General features: G+C 46.1%; 1 non-coding gene across 1 annotated transcript; it reads right to left on the bottom strand.

Annotated features, from left to right (window-relative positions):
- Nucleotides 1-2,820: 2,820 nt before the first annotated feature.
- On the bottom strand, nucleotides 2,821-2,893 carry TRNAW-CCA. Its single transcript has one exon. It is a non-coding gene; the product is annotated as a tRNA-Trp (tRNA).
- Between the last annotated feature and the right edge of the window lie 5,786 nt (nucleotides 2,894-8,679).

Below are 8,679 nucleotides of genomic sequence, written 5' to 3'. Positions count from 1 at the left end.
GATGTTCCCGGTGACCCCCTGCAGCTCTGGGCCTGGGAGGCAGGGGCTGAGGCCTGAGGTGGGTGTCTTTAGTCTCCCGGCTTCCTCCCGGCTGGCCTGGGTGTTGGCTGGTCGTTTTCCTCCACTGTCGCCACAGCTCCTGTCGGCCTGGGGGCCGCCGTCTCCCTCGGCCCCTTCAGGCCGGGCGGGGTCCCGGAATCCCGCGGTCGCTAGCCCGGGGGTGAGTCCTCCTCCCCTCCCGAGTGGGTTCAGGGCCGCTGCTGTTTCCTCATTCGTTGGCTGCCCTTTCGTTAAACTCTCTTCAGTTACTCCTTCGAGTGTTTCCAGTCAGGACCCTGACGCGTCCGGAGCGAAAGTGGGCTTTAGAGAGGACTCCCCCCCTGGTTGTGGAGATGCGCGTCGCCCTGCGGTTTCTCACGGCGTGATTTTGGCTCTTGGCGTGTGAGTGAGTTAAAAGGCGCCGAGGCCTGGCAGTTCCTTAGGATGGGAAACCCAGAGAGCTGGGAAAGCAGGACAGGAAGCTGGCGACCCTCTCCCGGGAAGTCTGCCGGCCGCTCTGGAGTCTTGAGGAGAAGACTGAGCGTGCAGGGCTCCTTTGGCGGGTGACAGTGACGCGCGCGGTCCTTCACTCCCCTGCGCCTCCGGTACCTGGTGTGTGAAGACGGCGGCCGTGGGGCGCGGAGGCGGGGCTGCGGCCTGCACCGCCTTTCCAGGGGACCCTTGTTCCCATGCCCGCCCGGCTCACGTGACTCTAGCCTTGAGTTTTTGGAGATGAGGTTCTTCTCGGGAGACGCTGGGGAACCCAGAGCAGTTTGCGGATCTGGGCCCTCTTCCTAAGATGAAATCCCTGTAATTCGCTGACCTCGATGGAATTTGCAACCACGTGGTAGCAAAATACTTGTATTCCGCCTGGCCCACTGAGAGGGAGGTGTTGCTATGACGCACTCCAGAGAAAGGCTGTGGAATGCCATGAAGAGGCAAACCTGCAGTTCCGAGTTCCTAGCCTGAGAATGACTTTGATCTTTGGCTGAAGGGTGGACGTGGAGGGGGTGCAGTGGAGGGTTTACCATGGCCTACCCAAGGAGGAGTTGCTCAGCTTCAAGGGAGGTGCTCAGGATAATGGAACCCAAGTGCCCTTTTTGAGCTCCCATCAACAAGACTCTGCCAGACTCTGTCCCTGAGCCATTCCACAGCATCCTCACAACACTTTCTTGAGGTGGTAGTCTTGTCACCCTTTGACCAAAGAGCAAACTGAGTCCCAGGGATGTTATATAATTTCCCCAAGGTCATGTAGCTGGTTGCAGAATCTTAAATTGGACGCATGTATGTCAAACTCCAAAGATGGTAGCAATAGAAACTACAGAACAACAACCAGCAACCGTTTCTTGGACTGTTCCCCGTATGTCAAGCTAAATTTCATCACGCGTAATTACTCTGCAGTGTAGCGCCTTGATCCCTAGCATAGATGTAAAAAGCATTTCAGCCCCCTGACCCCCAACAGACACTTAACACTGGTGGTTGTCTAATGGTAAGTAACCCTCATGATCTCATTATGACAACTGTTTAGAACAAAATCTATTTTTAAATTTTTTGAAAACTTTCATATTGCAGTACAGCTGACTATGTGGATCACAATAAACTGTGGAAAATTCTGAAGCAGATGGGAATACCTGACCACCTGATCTGCCTCTTGAGAAATCTGTATGCAGGTCAGGAAGCAACAGTTAGAACTGGACATGGAACAACAGACTGGCTCCAAATAGGAAAAGGAGTACGTCAAGGCTGTATATTGTCACCCTGCTTATTTAACTTATATGCAGAGTACATCATGAGAAATGCTGGGCTGGAAGAAGCACAAGCTGGAATCAAGATGGCTGGGAGAAATATCAATAACCTCAGATATGCAGATGACACCACCCTTATGGCAGAAAGTGAAGAACTAAAGAGCCTCTTGATGAAAGTGAAAGAGGAGAGTGAAAAGCTGGCTTAAAGCTCAACATTCAGAAAACTAAGATCATGTCATCTGGTCCCATCACTTCATGGGAAATAGATGGGGAAACAGTGGAAACAGTGTCAGAGTTTATTTTTTGGGGCTCCAAAATCACTGCAGATGGTGATTGCAGCCATGAAATTAAAAGACACTTACTCCTTGGAAGGAAAGTTATGACCAACCTAGATAGCATATTCAAAAGCAGAGACATTACTTTGTCAACAAAGGTCCGTCTAGTCAAGGCTATGGTTTTTCCAGTAGTCATGTATGGATGTGAGAGTTGGACTGTGAAGAAAGCTGAGCGCCGAAGAATTGATGCTTTTGAAGTGTGGTGTTGGAGAAGACTCTCGAGAGTCCCTTGGACTGCAAGGAGATCCAACCAGTCCATTCTAAAGGAGATCAGCCCTGGGATTTCTTTGGAGGGACTGATGTTGAAGCTGAAACTCCAGTACTTTGGCCACCTCATGCGAAGAGTTGACTCATTTGAGAAGACCCTGATGCTGGGAAGGATTGAGGGCAGGAGCAGAAGGGGATGACAGAGGATGAGATGGCTGGATGGCATCACTGACTCAATGGACATGGGTTTGGGTAGACTCTGGCAGTTGGTGATGGATAGGGAGGCCTAGTGTGCTGCGGTTCATGGGGTCACAAAGAGTCAGACATGACTGAGCGACTGAACTGAATTGACAGCTGATTAACAATGTTGTGATAGTTTCAGGTGTACAGCAGAGTGACCTAGCCATTTAAAAAAATATTTATTTGACTGCGTTGGGCCCACGTTGCGGTTCCACTTGGAATCTTTGCTCTTTGTTGTGCCTTGCAGCATCTAGTTCCCTGGCCAGGGATTGAACCTTGGCCCTCTGCATTTGGAGTGCAGAGTTTTAGCCACCGGACCACCAGGGAAGTCCCTAAAATCTATTTTAGAATAACTTTTACACACTAAGGATAATGGGGTAATTCAGTCCTGTTCAGCCCATCAGGAAGTCTCTAATGAACAAGAGGTTGGGTGGGTGCCTTGTAGCACCCAAGTTTCCCAGGAGAACTGAAGGAGCAGAGAGGAGATAAAAATCAGTATAGTTGAAGCTGTCATTAACATCTTTTCCCATCATCATATTTTCCATTCACTTTGCCATATTGGCATTTTAATTTTCCAAAGCCTTGTGAACCTATTTCCTGTTAATATCTTCTTGGCATGTTGAAATCATACTCTTAAAAAAAATAAAAGATAATTGTTCTTTTATATGTTACCTTTAGGAGCAAGGTTGACATATGCAGGCTTCATTCAGATTGAAATGTCTGAGGTCCCGTCTGTGAACCTGTGTGATGGGCAGTTTGGAACCAGTTGTATAGCTTGCTCTCAAGGCCAAAATGAGACTGAATTGTGAAGGAGGTGATGTCTGGTTTGATCCATTTCCTCTTTCTTGTCTTTCTTCAGTGATTAAATTGACCTGTCTGAGCAGCCCATCCTGACCTACTCCCCATGTCTTACTCTACACAGCAGCCTTATCTTTCCTTTTCTGTTCGTCACAACCTACCTGTCCTGAGAACTATGCTTTCAGAGCTCTGCCCAATCCCCCCTTCCCTGAGTTCAGTATGTACTTTGAGTACATGTTGAATTAATAATTCCAATTTTCACATTGTTAATGGAAACCATATTAATAAAAGTTTTAGTTATTCCCATGCACAGTATGAAAAAAAAAACTTTGGAGAAGAGAGAGATAGTTTTGAAATAAGGCATATCTGAGTATGAACCAATTATGAGCTGTGCAGCCATGGGCAAATTAACTCTTAGACTGGTCTAGTTGTGAGATAATGATGATGACCCTACTTTGAGAGGGTGATACCTGCCTTTAATAAAGGAATGTGGCCAATCCATTGCAAACAATACAGTAATACCCCAAGTTTCCTTCCTCTCCCAAGAATTTTGTCCCTTCTAATGTCTGCCCTGTTCTTTGTTTATCACAAGTAGATTCAGAATAACAGTTCCCCATCATTGCTTCCTCTATCCTGAGGAAGATGAAAGTGTCACAATGGACCAGTTTCTGCATAGGCTGTTTTACTTGCATGCCTGTGGCAGATAACTGCAAGGGTAACTTTGTCAGATGGTTACTAAGCATCTCCCCAAAGCTAACAGAGGGAGCTGGACAGGACCTCTGAGCTATTTCCCATCTCCTCCTCTTTGGCACCCAACAGGATGTTTGATGCCATCTGCGAGGACTCTTTCTGTGTCTGAGAGCCCATTCTCTGACCAGACGCAGCAGTTTTGGACAACACTCATTGTTACAAGGTGTCTTGCTACCTTGGGCTGACATCTGCCTTCTGGGCTGTCACTCATCTATTCTTTCCAGCCTTTGGAATCTCTTTGGAAGGCTCTCCTTTACCCACGTGTTGGCAATAGATCAGCTAGCAAACTGGTCATGTGTTCACGAGGTCTTCTCTGCCTTCTCCCCTTTAGATTTTAGGCATGACTTTATCCTTCTTAAGTTACAGTCCACTCTTCAATTCAGCTTTGTCAGCAGTCACCTTTCCCTCCTATTTCAGTGGGCTGTGGTTCAGCCTCTGCAGGGGTAGGAGCACCAGCTTTGAAATTAGGTCTGGTTCACATACGTGCTTGACACCTACTGGAAGCCTCAGTTTACCCGTCTGTAAAGTGGAAACAGTAATACCAATGTCATAGTACTACCATGCAGGTTAAATGCTCTGCTGTCTAGCAAGTGTGCTGTCTAGAAAGCGTGCAGTCTAGAGCATGGAATGGAGAAGGTGTTTGATACCTGGTGGCTGTGTAATTATTATTTAATTATTAGGCAGTTATTGTTTGTTCAGTTTCAGGTAGGTAGTCATCATGTTTGGTTCTCTTAGAAAGTCTTCCCAGGGACCCTTAAGATTTTGCCCAGTCTGGATATGGGTGTCCTTTCCTCCCTTACAATAGGAAAGTGACTTTAAGTAAGTGTTTCTGTTATTTTCTTTATACTCACAGATTCTTAGGAGGATAGGATCGTCAAAATACTGTCTGATGGTCATGTTAAGTACCTTAGTTTGAGGCAGGTTATCATTTAAGAACAGTTTGCATCTTCTTTGGCTGAGTATGTCCTAAGAGCCTCCGTGAGAATGCAACACGATGTCCAGACGTCCGTGGGCAGAATTCCAGAGCTTCTGAAAGATGAGCCTGTCCTGTGGCTGATGAACAAGGTATGAAGACACTAAATCCCCCCGAGGGAGTCTAGCAAGGCCTTGCCCCTGACTGGCCTTTCTGGAAAGATGGGTTGAGTTCACTCAGAAAAAAAGGGATGGGGGTGTTTTCAAGGAAGAGTCTTCCTTGTCAGAAATTAGACAGTGAAAGATCTAGGGTATTCTGTTGATTTTCTCAGTTGTTCTCACAGCCCAAGACACATGGTTTGGCCATGATGTCATCTGACACGGATAGACATGCCACAGCCAGAAGCTGTCAAGCAGGTCCTGGGTTATGATGGAGAGTGGGAGGGATGTGCAGTTTGAGGGCTACGTGAGTAATGTTTTCCAGTAGGGTATTATCACCCGTCCCATCACTGATGGAGGGGATAGAATTGAACTCCTTAAAATACTCAAAACCAGCTTTTCTGTATTGTCCCCAAAGACCCTGATTTTCCAAGTTAAAATCCTGTATTTAGCAGTCTCGTCTTTTGTCATGCTGGGAAGTATTTTCAGATCATCCAGTTGAATGTAGATGATGAATTTCAGTCATTTGTCTATTAATTTATTCAATCAATGGGTCATTCAGTCATTTGGTCTATGGTTCAGTTGTTCATTTGGTCTCATCCATTGGTCCATTGATTTTTAAGTCTTTCAGTCATTCAACAAACATCCATTGCATAACTCTGTATCAAGAGCTCTGTGGGTGTGGGGCATCCCACAGTGATTAAAAAAAAATTCACAGGATCTTATGCTGGGAAAGGCAGACGTTAAACAAGAAATTAGCGCCAAAAGTGATGAATGAGGAGCACTGCGATAGGAAAAGCAAGGGCCCTGAAGGAAAGGATGATCAGTTTGGCTGGATATTACAGTTCTCTGTCATCTAAAATATCAGATTCCCATGACTTAACTTCCAGGGTATCTAAATAAATAACTCCAGACAGCCCTCCACTAGAAAGAATTAGAGCTCACATTTGTGAAGCTTTTGATATGTGGTCAGTTCAATTCACTTCAGTTGCTCAGTCGTGTCCAACTCTTTGCAACCCCATGAATCACAGCGCACCAGGCCTCCCGGTCCATAACCAACTCCTGGAGCTCACTCAGACTCACGTCCATCGAGTCAGTGATGCCATCCAGCCATCTCATCCTCAGTCGTCCCCTTCTCCTCCTGCCCCCAATCCCTCCCAGCATCAGAGTCTTTTCCAATGAGTCAACTCTTCACATGAAGTGGCCAAAGTACTGGAGTTTCAGCTTTAGCATCATTCCTTCCAAAGAAATCCCAGGGCTGATCTCCTTCAGAATGGACTGGTGGGATCTCCTTGCAGTCCAAGGGACTCTCAAGAGTCTTCTCCAACACCACAGTTCAAAAGCATCAATTCTACAGCGCTCAGCCTTCTTCACAGTCCAACTCTCACATCCATACATGACCACAGGAAAAACCATAGCCTTGACTAGACGGACCTTTGTTGGCAAAGTAATGTCTCTGCTTTTGAATATGCTATCTAGGTTGGTCATAACTTTTCTTCCAAGGAGTAAGCGTCTTTTAATTTCATGGCTGCAGTCACCATCTGCAGTGATTTTGGAGCCCCCCCAGAAGAAGTCTGAACCTGTTTCCACTGTTTCCCCATCTATTTCCCATGAAGTGATGGGACCAGATGCCATGATCTTAGTTTTCTGAATGTTGAGCTTTAAGCCAACTTTTTCACTCTCCTCTTTCACTTTCATCAAGAGACTTTTTAGCTCCTCTTCACTTTCTGCCATAAGGGTGGTGTCATCTGCATATCTGAAGTTATTGATATTTCCCCCAGCAATCTTGATTCCAGCTTGTGTTTCTTCCAGTCCAGCATTTCTCATGATGTACTCTGCATAGAAGTTAAATAAGCAGGGTGACAATATACAGCCTTGACGCACTCCTTTTCCTATTTGGAACCAGTCTGTTGTTCCATGTCCAGTTCTAACTGTTGCTTTCTGACCTGCATACAGATTTCTCAAGAGGTAGGTCAGGTGGTCTGGTATTCCCATCTCTTTCAGAATTTTCCAGTTTATTGTGATCCACACAGTCAAAGGCTTTGGCATAGTCAATAAAGCAGAAATAGATGTTTTTCTGGAACTCTCTTGCTTTTTCCACGATCCAGCGGATGTTGACAATTTGATCTCTGGCTCCTCTGCCTTTTCTAAAACCAGCCTGAACCTCAGGAAGTTCACGGTTCATGTATTGCTGAAGCCTGGCTTGGAGAATTTTGAGCACTACTTTACTAGCATGTGAGATGAGTGCAATTGTGCGTTAGTTTAGGCCCTGAACTGAGATGAACAAAGATGGTCATAGTTAATCCTTGCAATAACTATGGGTTAGAGACTCTTAAAATCCCATGGATGGAAGAGCCTGGTAGGCTGCAGTCCATGGGGTCGCTAAGAGTCAGACACGACTGAGCGACTTCACTTTCACTTTTCACTTTCATACATTGGAGAAGGAAATGGCAACCCACTCCAGTGTTCTTGCCTGGAGAATCCCAGGGACGGGGGAGCCTGGCGGGCTGCCGTCTATGGGGTCGCACAGAGTCGGACACGACTGAAGCGACTTAGCAGCAGCAGCAGCAGGGACTCTTAACTATCCCCATTTCACAGGTGAAGAAGCTGAGACTCAAAGAGCGTTAGCAACTTGTCTGAGGTTGCAGAGAGTAAAGTGGCAGAGCCAGGACTGAACCCTGTTCTCTCTGCTTCCAGAGCACGTGGTGCTAGCCACAGATGCTTTTTTCCTACTCATGCCCAGTAATTGGGAATCCTGTAACAAAGGGAGAGAACCCAAGGCAACGAGAACCTCAAAGAGAACCCAAGGCAATGAGAACCTCAAAGAGAACCCAAGGCAAAGAGGACCCTTCCTAGCTTACTCCCAAAGAGCCAAGTGTTCTGCAGTGAGGCTGGCAGCCCATGGGAATAAGAGCAAGGACTTGGGGGTGACCAAGTGAGAGAACATCTTGGGGTGAGCTGTGTTCCTGCATCCCAGAGAACCTGAGACGTCTTTACGGGAAGCTGTTTGTAACAGCAGAAAGACCTTAGGCAATCCAGCTCAGAAATAAATCAATCTTATGCTCATGCATGCATTTTAAATGTAGCTAGAGTAATACAAACTGAATTAAGAACCTACTGCCCACATGACATCTTTATTTGTTTGTAAAACACTCTATTACACACACTCGCTTGCTTTCTCGATGATCAGAAAAAGAAAGCGAATCAGTCATTTCTGCAGAAATAAGTCCTGTGTTTCAAAAGAAAATAGTTTTCTTAGAGAACACAGCCTTCTTTCTATTTTTTCCCTACTCCTGTGTCCCCTCCTCCCATTCAGTAATATGTATCTCCTGTCCAGATGTTAGATGACTTTGAACTAATTTGGAAGTCTTCGTGCTTAATTTAGAAGTGATTCACATACACACTGAGTAGTATCTAAGTTTGGCCAGAGATGGAGATAGTTGCAGTGATGTGATTCAGGCTTGCCAGCGAGAGTCAGCCTTCTATCACTTGGG

This window comes from Oryx dammah, unplaced genomic scaffold, assembly GCF_014754425.2.
Source record: "Oryx dammah isolate SB20612 unplaced genomic scaffold, SCBI_Odam_1.1 HiC_scaffold_9, whole genome shotgun sequence".
Lineage (NCBI taxonomy): Eukaryota > Metazoa > Chordata > Mammalia > Artiodactyla > Bovidae > Oryx > Oryx dammah.
The sequence above is the reverse complement of the archived record's forward strand: the minus strand, read 5'-3'. Positions and strand labels throughout refer to the sequence as shown.